We start from the raw sequence: 18,941 nt of genomic DNA on the forward strand, positions 1-18,941 counted from the left end.
AAAAAAAGAAAAGAAAAACAAGAGTCAGTGCAGGGTGCAATTTGCACAGGATGATGCAGATTGGAGGAATTTATTTCAAAGAGGTAGTAGAATACTGATCTTGCATTTTGAAAAGGCTTTCTTCCTCCCCAGTTCTCATAAACTCCCCTCTTCACTACACCCTAATTCAAACTCACTTGCTTGTTCTATTCTGAAAGAAGAGAACAAAAGGGATGGTTGGATCTCCCTAGGCATAAACAAGAGGTATTGTGGTAGTTCAAATGATCCTCTGCTTATTTGAAGGGGAGGAAATAAAGTTCCCCTTTCAGGTCCACAAGGTTTATAACAAGCCACTTTTGTTCTAGACAGATCCTCCTCCCACCTTCCTCCTCTAGCCCAATGTTCCTGCTCTTGCTGGCGACTTCCATGCTGGAATCATCCACATCCAACCAGGCTGTGCCTGTGACATCAGAAATAGAAAACTGGTCAGACGTACTCGAATAAGAATCCACCTCTCATTACAGAAAGGGTCATATTCAAGATAATTCCAATGGACTTGGAATGGAAAATGCCATCCACATCCAGAGAGAATGGAGACTGAATATGGATCAGAGTATAGTATTTTCATTTTTTGTTTGGTTGCTTGCTTGCTTGTTTTTTCATGATTTTATTTTCCCTTTCATTTTGATTTTTCTTGCACCAAATGACAAATATGGAAATGTTTAAAAGAATTGCACATATTTAATCTATAGCAGTTTACTTGCTGTCTTGTGGGGGGGAGAGCTAAAAAAGACGGGGGGAGGATTTGAAACACTAAGTCTTACAAAAACAAATGGTGAAAATTATCTTTACAAGTATTTGAAAAATAAAATACTATTGAAAATCTCAAAAATAAATAAAGTGAATGGACAAATAACTAAATAATAAATGAATGAATAAATGAATGCACGAATAAATGAATGAATGAATAAATAAACAAATAAGTAAATAAACAAATACATAAATGAGTGAGTGAGCGAATAAATGAATGAATGAATAAATAAACAAACAAACAAATAAATAGATAGATGGATAAATAAATAAATAAATGAGGGATGGTATTAGCTTGCTTAATACAGATGACCTGGAATGAAAAAGGAATCCAGGCACTGCCTTAGGAAACTGAGGAGTCATACCTTGGTTTAGCCTGGATTCACCTTATCCTGAGAAAAGCTCCTGGCAAGGTTATCACTAAAGCCTTCTTCTTTTGCCTGAACATCATCACATCTTTTGCTTAATAATGTGTTTTGGTTGTGATAGAATTCAAGTTGCATTCTTCCTCTCTGATGATTTAGATATAAATGTAATCTATCTTGAGTCTTTTTCTTTATTCTGATTTCTTCATGACCTTAAGGTGCCTCAAATAATGTCCTCATGTCTTCACATAGATAAGTTAAAAGTTTTTGTAATAAAGGACTGTGCCTTTTAGCATTACTAGCTAGTTCACCCTTTTTGTGGAAGTCTCTTAGTCCCAAAGCAACTTCAACAGATAAGATCCTGGATTGCACTTGACAAGAAATCCAGGTGCCTAGACCATAAGCTTATTAACTCAATTATTATCTTATCCTCTGCTTTATTAATGTTCAATTAGTACTTATTCACTCCTTGGACAAAATTTCAAATTTAATAACCTGCATATGCTAAACTCTTTTTTATATAGAATCAAAATCTCTCTTTCCTTGAATATCTTAAAAAGACTTTCAAACAAAGAATAAAATGTTAATAAGTTTTTAAATGGTATTACCAACATGCTCAAAAAAGCATTTCAGATTTTACCAAAGTTATAACACTTTTTCTCAGCTTATTACTACATTTGTTATATTTAAAATATCATGTACTTCACCAATGTCAGGAGGCAGCAAAAACACAAGAAATCATCACCTTAATGTTTTCCCATTAAGATGTCAGTAGCATGTTCACCTCTCTTTAATTACCTCAATAACTACTTTCTGGACCAGTAGTAGAAGGCCATGTTTCACTGTGGTTTGAGTTTGTTAGATCCTGATGCTTGATATTCTGGCTTTAGGTTGATTATGAGACTTCAGAACCCTGGCAAAAGATATGAAAGGACATGATGTTGTTTTTACTATATTTTGTTAATGTGCCTAGAGGCCTAGATGATGGCTGCTTGACAAAAAATCAAATCAATAAATTACAAATCCACTTTCTCATACTTTAAACTTAGTGGAATTTTTTGCATGAGATTAAATTTCTTCTTGAGAAGAATTCGCTTGCAAGCTATTGGCTGTTCTTTCCAAATTTAATAATCTGTGGGATGGCCCAACTTCCCCCAGCACATTTGGAGTAGGTGTGCAGATATAAGTTTGAGCTGAGACCTTGACCTCCATTTGAAACATATCAGACACATGTCATGCCTAAATAAGCATGACCAGATTGAACGGGACCAAAATTTTCGGTCTGAGCAATTGGTCACACCTTGCCCTTGTGGTGGGCAACCAGAAATATTGATTCAGCTTAACGAAAGCCAGCAAGATAGGCCCTGAGGAATTGAATAGGCTCAATGTTTTGGTCCTAGTCTTATTTGGCCATGGTCATGAAGATCTGGCCTGAATGCATTCAACTATTAGGTGAAGTTTCCTACATTAATATGGCTCCTAGGAGTATGGTAGATGCCTCTATTTATTTAATTTCCTTTATGCATTTGGTTTTCATCATAACAATTTTATTTATAAATGGCATAGGCGCCATCTAATTAAGATGACTATAACAAAACCTATTCACAAACCAACCTGGCATTTTTCTGCAAAAGAAACATTAGCTGAGAAATCCGTTTATTCTGTGGCTCATCACATCAAATGTTTCTTTTATTTTTGTGGGCCCTGCCTTTTGGCTTTGACATTTTCTCTTACAATTCCTCTTAAAGACTGAGGAGTTTTTAAATGCTTCAATTTCTTTTATATCCTTTCTTTCCCTCTTGGTTTTGATCAAAGTCCCTTCTTGTTTCTGCAATAGATATTTGATAAATATACTATTGAAAAGGAAGTGCCAACTTTACTGTGAAAATAGAAAGAAGCGAAGCAAATGGAGAGGAGGGAAAGGAATTAGTGCCAAAACATTTTTTAATAGTGGGACTAGAAATTAACAAAAATAAAAAAGATACAATAAAGGGTTCATTTGTACCTTGTTTGTTTCTCTTGTGCTTTGCCATTGAGTGAACCTCATTAAATATTTTATTGAAAAACAATGCATTATTATTTTAGAGGAAGCTTTTAGACAACATAGCAGTTAATAAAGGACTTTCTGTTGAATGTGCTGTTTCTGGGGCTAGTAGAGTACTTAGTGTGGGAGGACTCTTTCTCCAGGCTAAAGCAAGATGCCAACTAGGCCTGGCACTGTTTACTTTAGTCTTGAATTCTTCTTTGAACTTACCCTAAGTCTCAGTGAAGGAAGGCTAAAGTAAAATAAACCTTCATTTGTCTTTGCTTTTTGGCTGAAACAATTCATTGGGGATGGACAGATATTGTCTGCAATACATGGCAATGGGCAGGAAGAATCTATCTGGGATAGAGCAGATCTTTTTGGAAAAACATCCACTAAAGTTGGACATTTATTGGGTTGGTTGTTTACGCTTAGAATAAATATCTAGCACTTACCAATGAAGATCTTCAACAAATTTAACCTTGATAGTTAATTACTAGACTGATGGAGAAGGTTGGTTAAAAAAAAAAGTGGGAGTAGATTTAGGAATAAAACTTTATTGTCTCCCCAAGTAAATGAAAAAGGAAGGAAAGGAAATTGGAGCACCTTTTCTAATCCTGCCAAAACCTTCATTCAGTTTGTAGGTGACCAGGATAATTTAATGCATCTCCCGTGTGATTCTTTGATGTATTGGGAAACCAGGAATATTATTCTTGAGGGCTCTTAACATCCCTTTCTAATCTTCAGATAAGGACATTGTTCACATAAATTTAATGTAGTACCAAACACTATTTCACAATTCTAGTAGTAATCTCTCAATACTCCAGAACTTTCTTTAGTAAAATATCTCTGTCCTCCAGCCTTTAATTCTTTCCCCTTTTTCATGTCTTCTCATATCATCTCTTGTCTTCCCATCCTCTCTCAGTGAGATCAAGGCCCTCTTCTGTGAGATGTACCTTCACCTCCCCCTAAACACATCTATATCACCATATACTCTCTTATTTTTTCATCCAATCTCAGGAAAAGTATTAACCTGTCTTGGTTCTAAATCTAGTCTCTCCATTTCTATGCTCTAAATTTCACTCATATAGGAGTCTTTCTCCAACAAAATATTTTCCATCTCTAGAAACTTAAAATTCTCCTTCATTGATACATTTTCAGCATTTAAATATAATCTTTTTTCTCTTCAGGATTTTTCTACTTGGGCCAGCACCCTACATTTATCATGTTCAATTAAATTGGCCTTCTCATTATTCTTAATAATAAGTCAATAGTTAACATTTATATAGCACTTTAAGCTTTGCAAAGTGCTTTGTGGATACCATTTAATTTGAATCTCATAACAGCCCTGGGAAGTGGGTATACTTATTATCTCCATTTTACAGATGAGATAACTGAGATATTGAAATATTAAGTGACTTGCCCAGAATCACATGGCTAATAAATATCTGAATTCAGATTTGAACTCGTCTTCCAGAGTCTTCATCCAATACTCTAGCTATATTTTAGATAACAATGATCTCTTCCTTTTCATCTTATTCATGGCACTTATTTTCTATAACCATTGCTGTTCATTTTTGTGCTCCTTTGTTAAATTTATATTAGTTCTTAAATACAAACTTCTTTAAACATTTTCTAAGATCTTTAGTCTAAGTGCCAAATGATCATTCTTTTGTTAAAATGCTAGCATTATTAATCAAATACTTAATTTACCCAGAAATTATTTTTCTTGAACATTTTTAAATGCCACAGAAGGAAACTAAATTCCAGTAAGTAGAGTACCAGTTGAACGGGAAATAAATTCCAAGAGGAGACAGGAAAATAGGGATCCAGGAAATGAACACCCCAATGAAGAATAATAATTTAAAAAGAAAAAAAGATTATTAACCTAATTATTTCCTTTCTATTCCCATCACTAAATGAAGAGGGAGTTAACATAGGCATAGATACTTTTTTGGAAACAAAAGCATTAATAGAAGAAATACTATAAGGAAGAGATTTAAATTTACCTTTTCCAGGAATTGGTAATTTTGGAAATCAGGTTGGATTTGTGAAGTTGGCAAAAGGCGATATAACTACACTTTTGGAGATAGGTTTAAAAAAAAAAAAAAAACCCTGAGTAATGAGATTAGAAATATCTCTGAAATTTTTCAGGATCTATTAATATGATGGAAATCTTATCAATTAAAAATTAATAAATAATTGTTTTCTAATTATTTCATGTGTAGAAATGTTTGTTATACTCTATAACACTGTGAGTTCCTTGAGGGAAGATACCAAGTGAAGATTTCTAGAAAACTCATTAGTACCTTGGACAGGGTTAAGCATAGAAAAGGCATCACTATATTTGGAGACAGAAAAGCCCCTACTCCAGCAATATCACATATATAACTGGGAACACATTAACTTCTTTGAAGCTCAATTTCTTCAGTCATGTTGTTCCGTGTTTTGCTTTTGTTTTCTTTTCTTGAGAAGAGGTATCAGTTGATGAAAAAATCTGGAATTCCATTGGTTTAAGGAACTCTAGATGAAAAAGAAAATTTTAATCAGCAATTGCATATTAACCTACAGCCTTAGATACTTGCCTGGGGAACTGAGTTTAATAACTTGGTCTGAGTCACAGAAAAAGTATGGGTCAGAGACAGGATTTGAACCCTGGTATTCCTGACGCTGATGCTGCCTTTTCCATTTAGAGAATACTACTTCTTTTATTTATCTGTAAATTGAAAATAATGATACTTGAGCTATCTACTTGACAAGGACAGAGAGGAGTAGCTTACTTTCTAAATCACAAAGTAATAAGTAAATGGAAGTAATTACCCTTAATTTAATAATGATAATATAATTAGCCTGTTCAATTATTTATTGCCATTATAAACTCTTAGATGACCTAAGTTCTTAAGCAAGATCTAAAATTAATCTTTTAAGTTTATTCACATCACTTATCAATGTGACCTTGGGAAAATAATCTCAGTTCTCTCTCAGTTTTCTCTCAATGCCTTTCCAACTCTAATTGAACCATACCTATGAACGATGCAAGAAGAAAGAATTAATCTAAATTGCTTAGTTATGCCAGCATTGCATAAGCTTTATTACACAAATATCTAAACCTATCAGAAAGCATATTGTCAATAAAGGCAACTATTATTTTTTAATAAAACTTTAGTTATAGTGCACAAAGAACAAATTTCATTTTATTTAAGATAAGAGAGCCCATGAATCACAAATATTTTTAAGCTTTCATTTAACCTTTCTTTCTCTTATCCCAACAATCATGACCAACTTCAAAGATGCTGCCATCTAACTCTTGGTTGAGAGAAGTGGTGGATTCTAGATTCAGAATGAGACATATTTTGTATATGGCTAATGTGTGAATTACATTTAATATAGTAGGTTTTTTTTTAATCAGAGAGAATGGGAGTAGAAGAGAGAGAAAAATTCTTGTTAATTAAAAACAATTAAAAGCATCACTATGCAATCACAAACTATTAATAGAAATTGAAATTTCTGAGGAAACAATTGAATTTATTCAAAATGATATGATCCCCCCAATTTATATTCATAAATAGAAAAATATACATTTTTCTTAAGTTCAAAAGATGTATAACAAAACTACTTGGTAAAAATCACATGACTTGTCTCTGAACAAAGATTTTATTCTTTGGTCAGATATTTACCATTTCAAAGACTTTAAAGAAGTATGATAGGTGAGTTTTCTCTCTTTGTGATCCCAGTTATGTCAATATATCTGTGATTTCATCCTTCTGAGTATTCCCTTCAGGAAAGCAGATTTCACACCAATCTATGCCTACCCATCCTGACTCTTGACCATGTCTTCTCATAAAAAGCCCTCTCGTCATTCTCTTGACCTTGTCCCAATGGAGCATGGATAGTTTTTAAAGATTTTTAATATATTTAGGAGTGGAGAGAATGATGAAGCATCTACCCCTTGCTTGATCTCATGCAAGAGGGGACACATTGTCTTCCAGGGAGGCCCATTCCACTTCTGGACTGCTTTAATTATATGAAATTTCCCCTTAAACTAAGCTGAAGCTGTCTTCTCTGAAATTTTTATACATTGCTTCTAATTCTGCTTTCTGAGAATAAAATTCATCTAATTCCTTTGCTATATCAAAATCCTTTGAATTTTTGAAGACATCTGCCATGCGCCTCCTCAAACTTTCTTTTTTTCCAGAGTAAATATGCCTAGGTATTTCAATTATATGAGATATTGTTGGAATCTTTACAAACTGTTATGCCATTGGAATTGATAGAAACAATAATTATCTAATTTGGCATGGTTCAATATGATTGATTTGATCTTAGAAGGAGATATTTTGGGCCAGAACTTGAAACAAGGTACTAAGTACAATTGATAGAAACAATGCTTGTGTTCACACCTTTAGAGAGCTCATAAGTATCTAAGTACTCAATGGAGTTCACACATTTGGGAGATTTCAGGAATTAGTATGAGATATCTGAATTCACACCTCCCTTGAAGTTCTTAGGGCCAGAGAGCACTCTGGGAGATAACCCAGAATCCCTCTCTCTCCAGAAGGAGGAATTAACCTTTGGGAGATCATATATATACAGGAAGCTCTTAGAGCTGGAGAGAGTTATTTGGGAATATTCCCAGGGGTTGGAGAGGAGCACTCTCCGAGGAAGCCCACAAGCCCTATCTTTGAGGCAAGAGAGATTCATTGTATCTTCTACCTTGGTGCTGGCTGGAGTCGGAAGGACAAACCTTTGGATTTGGAGACATTTGGGCAGAGCTCTTAGAACCAAGTGGAGAGATAGGCCTCTAAGCTAACGGGGCTATATTGAAGGACACAATAAAAGATCTGAACTTTTACCAGCTGGCTGCGATTTTGGAGTAATTATTTATTTCAACTGAGACTAAGGCTGCCTCTAGAAAACCTCTCTGAGAAACCTGCTTTCTCTCAGAGAGAACTCTTATTTTAAAGAAGAAATACACCAACAAGACATGATCTCTGGTACCTTCATTATTTTGTTTATGCTCTTCTGGATATTCTCTAGTTTGTTAATTTCTATCCTAAAATGGGTAGCCTAGAGTTGAATACAAAAAAAGTAGTTGATATCTGGCCAAGGATGAGTACAGTCACTTCCCTGGTCCAATCCAACAAGTATATACCAATTTTTCAAAAAGGCACGATTTTATCAGCATGCCTATGTCTACTGACACATATCGCAACATCTTAATAACTAAGTAGATGCCTTTGAAAGTTACTATAATTAAAAACTCACTATGCTGGCACCATCCTATTGATAAGTTCCAAACACTATGCCTCTAATAATGATAGATTGTACCAGCTTTTAAAGCCTCCACATCACTCTTGATTTATCTTGAGCTTTTAATCCACTGTTACTCCCAGATGGCTTTCATATAATTACAATTTTGTACTTTTAAAGTTGATATTTTGAACTCCAGTATAAGATTTTATATTTATCCCTATTAAATTTCATCTTATTAAATTTGCCTCATTGTTCTAATCCATAAAAATCATTTATAAACCTTTTGGATTCCTTTAGCTTTTTTGTTTGTGTGATCCACAAGGTGGCACTCTAAACTGACTGCATTCAGTCAACTGGGCATAAACAAATTTGCATAGACACCCCCAAGTTTCAGCTAATAGCTCACTTAAGATGCACATGTATGTATAGCACCTGTCATACAAGCCTCCTAATTTCTATACACACTCCCTAGTGCTTTTTGGGTTCCTATGTAAATATACAAATATTTCAACAATAATTCATAACTCACTTGGATTGTAACCCCCATCCATTAGATCATAATCTGTTTTTACCTCTTAACATGATCCTTAAAAATTCATTCAATTAGCATTCAGAATGGAAAAATACAAACATAAGGCTATAAGACAGAATTAACATATCTCTGATATGAGAGGCCCTACCCTTTCGGGGAAAAGTCTGAATTGTCAACTTGTGCCAATTTTTTCAGTATCATGCCTCTTTCCTTTCAAAAAGAATAGAAATAAGCAGTCAGGATCACTGTCCAGTCACTAAAACTCAGAGAAAAAGTAAAATGCAGAAGAGGTGGCCTGGCAATGAGGAAACCAAACTATTCCTTTCTGCAGATGATATGATACTGACCTGGAGAGTTAATTTTAAAAAGTAATCAAAGTAACTCACAACTTAAGTAAAATTGAAAGAAATAAAATATGCCCACACAAATCACAAGCATTTTTTAACAAAACCTAGCAAGAAGAGATAGATAAAGGAATTCTAGTTAAAATAACTGAAGACAGTATAAAATACCTGGGATCTACTTGCCAAGACAAATACAGGAACTATCTGTAAAAAATTATAAAACACTCTTCATGCAAATAATGATCTAAATAATTGGAGAAATACTAATAATTCATGAGTAAGCCAATCATAATAATAATAATTCTATTTAAATTATTTTGCTTATCCTATACCATATAAACCAAAACACCAAAGATTTATTTCTTCTATGAAATTTTCTTCCAGAAAAAAAAATTACCTGGAGGAACAAATGATCAAGGATATTAAGGGAATCACTGAAAAATAAAAACAAATGTGAAGAGAAGAGGGTAGTAGTACCAGCTCTCAAACTCTAATCTAAAGTGGAAACCATCAAAACAAGAAATCAATAATTTGGGTAAAAATTTAGATAAAAATAATTTGAATAAGAAATAAAATAGTTGATCAGTTGCACCCAGGTACATAATATATAGAAGCAAATATTATATATGAAAATCCAAAGATCCCAGGATTGGAGCAAGAATTAACTATTTGACAAAAATTAGTGGAAAACAACTGGAAAGTACTCTGGCAGAAACTAGGGGTAGATCAACATCTCAAACCATTTTACCAAGACAAGTTCAAAATGAGTAGTTGATTTAGACTTAAAGGGGATACCATAACAAATTATGGAAACAAGGAAGAAATTACTTATCAAATCTATGATAGAAAAAAAATTCATTACCAAACAAAAGACAGAAAGAGTCAGAGGAGGTAAAATGCATAATTTCAATTTGGTATAAATTTAAAGTTTTGTACAAATAAAACAAAAGCAGTCAAAGTTAGAAAACAAGTAAGCAATGGAGACAAAAATTTGCAGAAAGTTGTTCTTATAAAAATTTCCTGTCTCAAATATATGGAGAAGTCATCCAGTTTTATAAAAATAGGAATCATTCTTCATTTGATATATGGTCAAAATATATAAACAAACAGTTTTTGTTAAAGAAAATGAAAACTATCAATAGTCATATTAAAAAAAAATACCTCCATTGAATTAGTTAACATGAAAGAAAAGTTAAGTGACAAATAGTGGAGGGGATATGGGAAAATAGGGGCACTAAATCTGTAGATGGAGCTGTAAATGAATCCAACCATTCTGGAGAATAATTTGAAACTATGCAAAAGGTTCATAAAACTATATAAACCCTTTGACCCAGCAAATATTACCATTAGATCTATATTCCTAAAGGAATATGGATTATTTAAAGAGATTAAAGAAAAAAGGAAAATATTTATAGTTGCTTTTTTGTGATGGCAAAGAACTGAAAAATGAGAGAATGTCCATCACTTCAGAATGACTGAACAAGTTATGGTATATTAATGCTATATTATGCTATAAGAAAAGATAAAAAGGATGTTTACAGAGAAACGTGGGAAAATATATCAAATGATGCAAAATGAAGTGAGAGAACCAGAAGAACAATCTGTGCAGTAACAGCAATATTGTAAAGATAATCAACTGTGAAAGAAGTAACTCCAATCAGTACAATGATCCACTATGACTCCAAAGGACTTATATAATGTAAAATACTATTCACCTCTAGATTCTAGATGAAAAATTGATGAACTCAGAGCACATATTTAAACATTTTTTCCTTTATTTTTTTGCTCAGAAGAGACAATATAGATATTTACATGATTTTATGCATAATATTTCTTGCCTTCTTAGTAGGTGGAGGATGGACTGGAGGAGAAAAAGAATTTGGAATAAAAATAAATAAATAAAATGTATTACAATAAAAAATAGTACTAAAGAGAGGGAGAGAAGGAGGGATGGAGGGAAACAGACAGATGGACAGAGACATAGAGACAGAGACAGAAACAGAGAGATAGAAAGACATAGAGATAGAGAGAGATAGGCAGATAGAGACAGAGAGGCAGAAAGAAAAACAGAAATGGAAAGAAACAGAGAGAGAAAGAGAGATAGAGATAGAGATAGGGAGAGGAGAGATAGCAATCAGAGAAAAAAAAGATGGGGGTGGAGAGAGGAGTAGGTTTTCCTAGACAGACATATATTCTCATTGCCATCACATAGCCTCTCTAACAATAGCAATAGAAAAAAAAATGAAATTTCTTTAGTGCCTTACTGGAAATCTAAGGGGGAGCTGGTATTTGTCATGTTCCAACAAAGAAGTCCTTTTGAAAGACACAAGAAGTCATCTCTCCTCAATTGAAGAGGCAGTGATTCTTTCTGGCTCAGTTGTTATGACTCTACCACAGCTCCCCACAGCACAGCACCCACAACAACATAAAGTTGTTTATCCAGCATGTACTTTAACAAGAATCTGACCCATGAGAAAGGGTCAGAACAAAAACTCCATTCTAATGTATAGGATGGCTACCTTTATGTTTGAACATACACACACATACACACACACAGACACACACACATATTTATCTTTATACAAGACATTTATTTGTATGTGTGTATATATATATATACATGTAAATATCATATATATGTATACTATATGTATGTGTATAAATATATATACATATATATATATACATACCTCATACTATATTTACTTTTAACACTTTTCATGCCTTCACAGGATAACTCTTCTTATTAGCTTTCTTGTTGTTCAATCATTTTTCAGTCATTTGACTTTTGTGAACCCAATTGGGATTACCTTACCTTAGCAAAAATACTGAAGTGCTTTCCATTTCCTTTTCCAACTCATTTTATGGATGAGGAAATTGAGGCAAACAGGATTAAGTGACTCACCCAGCACCACATAGCTAAGAAGTATCTGAGGTCAGATTTGAACTCACAAAGACGAGTTTTCCTAACCCCAGGCCCAGCACTCTATCCACTGTACCATCTAACTGTACATCTAAGTCCTATACACGTAAAAACCTTTAGAATTTCTCTGTACTATGCTTGAATTTATAACTTTTAATCATGTCTGCCTTTACTATAATGTTTCTTTAACTTTTTCATGGGCTTGGTGCATTAATATGTAAGTGTACCAAAGTAAGAACTTGTTTGAATATAAGAAAAAATGCCATCTCTCCTCCCAGAGGAAGTGTTGCAATGCTGGCAGAGACTTAGGCATTGTAGTTCATTTACAGCCCTTGTTCCCTCAGGGGAAAAAAAAAATTTACTTCCAAAAGGTGCAATCCTTTCCCATGGCAGACATAATACAATATGCCTTTCTCATTTGCAGACCTAGAATTCTCACAAACACAAGTAAGTCAACTATAGTTTGCCAACTCCATCTAAACATTCAGTTGTGTATAAGTATTCTGTCTCAAGGATGGCAAATGCCACCATAACTGCTGACCACATTTGCTGGCAGAGGAAATAATGGTGATGTGACATGTTAGACAAGAGTCTGAGGCTAAAAATAGTTCATCTTTAACAGTCTCATCTTTATTTGGTGTGGAAAAGTTGGCCATTCCTGTCTCTGTATCCTTTCACTAACTTTTCTTCTTCTGTGTCTTTTGCCTCTTTTGTCTATGATACTGCTGTTTTTTGTTATTGCCATGACAGTAGCATGTGGACCATATCATGCATCTCCCCTTTCCCAGATATTGAGATTAAGGATGACCATCTCAGGAAGCTGTAGCCAGTGCTGTGTGTGCAGCAGGACGTTGAAAAAAGAGTCAATAAAATCAGAATAGGGAGAAATGGATGTTTCAATGGTGAAATGAAAAAAAAATTAATTCAGAAGGGTTTTCAGAAACTGTCAGTAAGAAATTTTGGATGGATTGCAAAGGAATGGTGAGATATTTATTTTCTAACTTTAGATTTATGACAAGCAGAGCAAAATGTAGTTGTGGTTATTTGGCCAGGCAATCAAATGGAATCCAAAGGGAGCTTTCTTAAGATTGGAGTGACTTAGGAGTTAATCAGAAAAGGGGTTTGTCAGAAGCTCTGAGAAGGAGATGGGAAGGCTACAAAAGAGAGATTAAGTTCAGAAATGGATGAATGGAAGCAAATGGAAACTGGGCAGAGTTAAGATCATGCTGACCTAGGGAAAAGGAGAAAAGGGAAGCTGTGATGTGACAAGAGCAGCAACATAAGTGTGACTAAATATAAAGTTATGTGGCTTGACTATATAGGTAATGGACACTAGGAGAAAGGTGAGATGAAGAAGAATTATAGAGGAGTACTACTATGAAAAAAAAGTGACATAAAAGGAAGGCATGATTTTGTAGGATGTTATAGTTAAGATTATTGCATCAAAGAAGATAATATATGTAAAAGCATTTTTACTTAAAAGTGCTATATTATCTTAATGTATATTTTTATTATTTTGTAATAGTAAGAAATTTTCAAGTATAACTATTAATTATCCAGTCTAATGGCTTTCCCTTAATGAAGGTGATTCATCATGTTATATTAAATCTGAGATTAATATTTGGAACAGAATTGCTGGTAATAATCTTTTGTAACTCTGCTTCAGTTTCCTCATCTGGAAAAGTAAATGACAAACCATTCCAGTAACTTTGCCAAGAAAAATGGGGGTCACGTAAGACAAGACTCAAAAAATGAGTAAGAAATAGTGGGAAGAAAGACTTTAAAGAAGCTTCTGGACTTTTTTCTAATGGTTCATGAGTTGTTTCACCTAAGGGTGGGGATTAGTAGTTTTCCTTCATGCTTTTGTGCTGGCATCCTTCCTAAGAGAGCCTCCTGTGTGTTTGCTACACCCACAAAGCTAGTTGTTTGTACTCAATATAGAGAATGCCCTATTGTTCACATCCTGGAGAGAAAACAGAGTTCAATTCAAGAATCACTGAAACATTTATTATGGACAAGACTTTGTCTAAGCGCTGGGGATACATACCTATTCTCAAGACATTACAAGCTAGTAGGGGTACTGAGATATTATATTTGAATTTTCTCTTCCTTCTTTTTTTCCATTTTTCTTCTTTCATCTTCTTTTTCCCTTCCTTTTATCTTTCTTTTTTTTCCTTTCTCTTCTTTCTTCCTTTTCTCCTGTTCTTTCCTTCTTTCTTCCTTCTCTTTTTCTTTTTCTTTCTTTTCTCTCTGATTTTTCATTTTTGGATTTCCTGCTTTCTTCCTTCTCTCTTTCCTTTCTCACTTTTGGCCTTTTTTCTTGTTTCCTTCTTTCCTTTCTCTTTTCCTTTCTCCCTCCCTTTCTTCTATCTTTCCTTCCAACCTTCTTTCCTTCTTCTTCCCTTCTCTTCTTTTTTCTTCCTCCATTTTTTCCTTTTCTTTTAGCTTTCTTGCTTTCTTTTGATGTTTCCCCATCTCTCAAACTGAAAAAGCAGAGGTTTATGGTCCCAACCCCAGCACAGAAGCTTGACCTGTTCTATTTCCACTCTGGGCTGGTTTGCTTTTCCTTAATCAGGATGGTACATGCCCACCAACCCCACCCAATCCCACCTTGATCATATTAATACTGGATTTAGGGCAGACACCCAGTTATCTTTACATCACAGAACTCATAAGCTCAAGAAATCCACCAGCATCAGACTTTCTAGTAGCAAGGATTATAGAAGTATTCTACCAGGCCTAGCAAATATCTTTCATTTCAGGATATATTATTTTTCTCTGAGTCTGTTTTCCTATCTGTAAAACTGAGATAATAATTGCATTCCTGATCTCATATAAAAAAAGCATTTTATAAATCATAAAAAATTATATACATTCAAGCTAAATGTTATTGTCATTACAATACAAAGGAATGATTGACTAAAGAAGATGTCCAAATGATACTCTGAAGTTTCCAACCCATTAGTGCTTGTAGAAACTAGGACAGAGGAGGGTAAGAAAGGGAGTGCAGGGAGTAGGAAGACAGACAAAGAAGTTCACAGATCCATGTATAAGCAGGCTCCCTAGACAACACTCATTTTGGTGCTAAAGTCCAACCTTTATAAGAATTTCTCAATCTTCCTAATATCAGTCCCTTCCCTCTGAGATTATTTGTAGTTTATCCTGTACAATATATGTCTTGTTCATATATAGTTGTTTTCATTTCATCTTTCCCATTAGATGGTAAATTCCTTGAAAGCAGGGACTATATGTATGTTTTTGTTTTTCAGGAGGATGCTTTTTTTGTCCTTTCTTTATATACCCAGAGCTTTGAACAAGGTGCCTGACATAAGGTAGGTACTTAGTAAATGCTACTTAAGAAACACATTGAGCAGCTCAGTTTCTGGATATATCCTATTGGTCTTATACTGTCTATCCTCTTATCTTCAATAATCCAAATTTCCTTTCTAGTTATCTTATCCAGGTGTTGTTTGGCCTTCATTCTTGAAGACCAATAACATCAGGAAGGTGATATCTTGACTTGCAAGTGAATTGGTTTTAAGTGAATCAGGATTGTACAAAGTGAGCACCAGCTTCATTCTCTCCTCCAGTGTCATCTGGGTTCAGTGGCAAGATATACATCAGGATGACTGGAGATGACTCGAGTTGTAGGGGGGAGATGTGGGCTTTTTTTAAGCTAAGGTCTTTCCCAGATCTAAGTTTGCTTGAGACTACACTCATCCAATGATTTAAGGTTAGGTTAGAAATAAGGCAAAAGCTGACCTAGTTTGCCTCCTCAAAAAAAAAAAATCAATCTGGGAGGAGAAGACTCTCAGGGTTTCTGGTCAGAACAGAATCAATTATAATTTACACTCATTTTGAGCCATCAAAACCAAAAACAATGACCAGGTGAGGACTGGGATGTTTTAAAAAAAAGCCTTCAATAAAATTGACTCCTGGACAATCCATTTTGTGCTCACTCAATTCTTATTAATGGAGGGTGTACCATTGTCTCCTGGATATCATATGTGTGAGTGAGTACCTCAGAGATAGGATTTTTTAAAATTAGTTTTGGGGTATTCCTTTATGCTTCAATTTATAAACATTTATTGAAAATCTGGATAGGGAAAAGAGTCTGAGACTTGAAGACAGAGGAAATGAATTCAAGTATTGATTGTGTCAACTTCCTAACTTTTAAAATATCACATATTGCTTTTTGAATCTCTATTTCCTCATGTGTAAAATAGGGTTAGATAATCCCTTCTAAGTCTAAATGTCTGATTCTCCGTGCAAGGCCTGTTGTTGAATGTTTAGGGGGATACAAAGTTGATTTAAGATACAGTCCTCTTCAAATTTATAATAAAAAAACAATTCAAATTTATAATCTAATAGATTAGAAAAATTAGGAAGTATTTCAATAATGTATATTACTATTAGGAGATAAGCTCCCATTGAATAATGTGAAAGTAACAAGTAACAATAACAATATTAACAAATTTTATATAGCACTTTATAGCATTCAATATAATACTAATAAATATATAATATTTTAAGGATTGCAACATATTTTTCGAATATTATCTCATTGATCCTCACAACTACCTTGTGCTATTATCCCAGTTTTACAGAACTGAGGCAGACAGAAGTTAAGTGACTTATCCAGGATCACAGAGATAGTAGCATCTGAAAGTGGATTCAGATTCAAGTCTTCTTGTCTCTATGTCCAACATATTGGTGAGAGACAAAATTGAAATATAAGTGAAATTGGGGCAGTGGATAGAACACCAGCCCTGAACTCCAGAGGACCTGAATTCAAATTTGGCCTCAGACACTTACTGCCTAGCTGTGTGACCTTGGGCAAGTCACTTGACTTGAGATATATAGATATAGATATAGATATAGATATAGATATAGATATAGATATATATGTTTGTCATTTTAAAAAAGCATGCCCCCCATACTCTTTATTTTTTTCTTCTCTTCCCCTTAAAGTACCCAATTTATTTCTGCTTTTCTACTCTCTCTCCTGTTCTACCCTTTGCCCCATGAATACACTAAAATCTCTTCTCAGGAAAGCATCTTGTATCATTCATGTACAGGTGAATTTAAGTAACAATTTCTGTCTCATAAGGAATATTATGTTGAGATTTCCATCATTTAGTACAAAGTGAATGGCTCCATACCCTGTTTAAGGAATTTCTTATATCAGAAAAGGCCAGGGGTGGGAAGGAGAAAGAAAGATTGGGAGGCAGAGTGGCTTACCTACACTACCTATCCATAAGATGGCCCCTACTTATCTATTTAACTAAATAGTCAAGCTCTAAGTGATGTTGACAAAGATTGGTTTGCCCCACTATTTTCTCTCCCTTCATGTGCCCCTCCCCCAACACACATCTCATCTCTCTCACTTCCCAAATGTGTACCTTAGTATTAGCTGAACATTCATAGGAGTATCCCCTGGACCACACATAGTCCTTGGATACCCCAATACTGTCTTCCCTCCTGCCCATTTAATATTATTTGTCCTCCCTATTCCTCCCTGGCCTTATGATCAGTGTACAAAGTCAATCTGTGTGAATGGGAAAGAACTAATTACAGAAAATATTCCTGCCCCAAAACAGTATTAAATTGTACTAATTAAAAATGCCAGGACAAGCTGGTAGGAAAGCTTGACTTCACATTGCTTTGATATACTCCTCTCCACAGGACTAACCCTGGCAACCAGCCTCCCTTACTGAGCATCCCCATGTTCAAGCAGACTCACTACTGTTAGAAGAAGTACCATCTTTAGACTGATGCTAAAGGCAATGACATGGTTTTTCCTGGCCCACTGTAGTGGAAAAATAGACTTCATTTTCATTTTTTTCCCTAGCCAAGGCTCCACCTGGCTTCAGCAAAACACGTCATGGCTGCTGTGGTTGGTCTCACATCACTGCACTGCCAAGATGTGGTTCACCAGCTAGCAATACCTGAAAGGTGACCCACCCATAGAAATGTTATTCTGCCTCATCTACTTCTTTTGTTCTTTGTAGCCTGACCTTGATTCACCTGCCTCTGTATTACCACAAAATGGCGTCCTCCCTCCTTTTTACTGCTCTCTGGAATTTTCCTTTATTATGATAAAATAATATTGTAATGCATCTGTGATCTCACCAATTTAGTACTTTCTCCAGTACTACAAAGTATACCCTATTCTTTCCTGTCAGTCCAGTTTCACTCTCATCAATGCCCTCCCATGAATTCAATATAGGAGCACTACTCAATTTCCTGGTAGCCATTCTCATTTTCTCTTTGTATTGCATGGATATCACAGAAACATGCCAACTTACAATCAAATATTCTTCATTCTCACTATATGACTAACCCCAATTTTTCCTCAGTCACATATTTCAGTGATGGCATATGTTAAACCAGTAATTCTTAAATGTAGTCTGAGGATTTCAGGGTGTCTCTGAGACCCTTTTAGGGATATTATCATGATACAAAGAAGTTATCTGCCTATAAAAATACTCCTTTTTTTCCCAAATTTGCATCTTTGTGAAGCAGTATTTTCCTCATGTACTGCAACCAAAACAACATATCACAACAAATTAAATACAGAAACAGATATGAAAAACTAGCTGTCTTCTATTAATCCAGACATTAAAGAGATTTGCAAAAATATGTAAAACACTAATTTCTTTCATTTTGGAAAATGGAGCTTTTTTAATAAAAAATGTTTTATTTATGTTAC

At 34.5% G+C, this 18,941-nt stretch overlaps 1 long non-coding RNA gene across 1 annotated transcript in view; it reads right to left on the minus strand.

The window, feature by feature from the left end:
- Positions 1–1,790: 1,790 nt before the first annotated feature.
- LOC116420537 overlaps positions 1,791–18,941 on the minus strand; it is a 37,815-nt gene continuing 20,664 nt past the window's right edge. The window contains exons 2-3 of the long non-coding RNA XR_004230886.1: positions 5,487–5,700; positions 1,791–2,067 (exon numbers count right to left, since the gene is read on the minus strand). This is a non-coding gene — a long non-coding RNA (uncharacterized LOC116420537). The remainder of the gene's footprint in view (positions 2,068–5,486; positions 5,701–18,941) is intronic.

Source organism: Sarcophilus harrisii, chromosome 1 (genome assembly GCF_902635505.1).
Source record: "Sarcophilus harrisii chromosome 1, mSarHar1.11, whole genome shotgun sequence".
Lineage (NCBI taxonomy): Eukaryota > Metazoa > Chordata > Mammalia > Dasyuromorphia > Dasyuridae > Sarcophilus > Sarcophilus harrisii.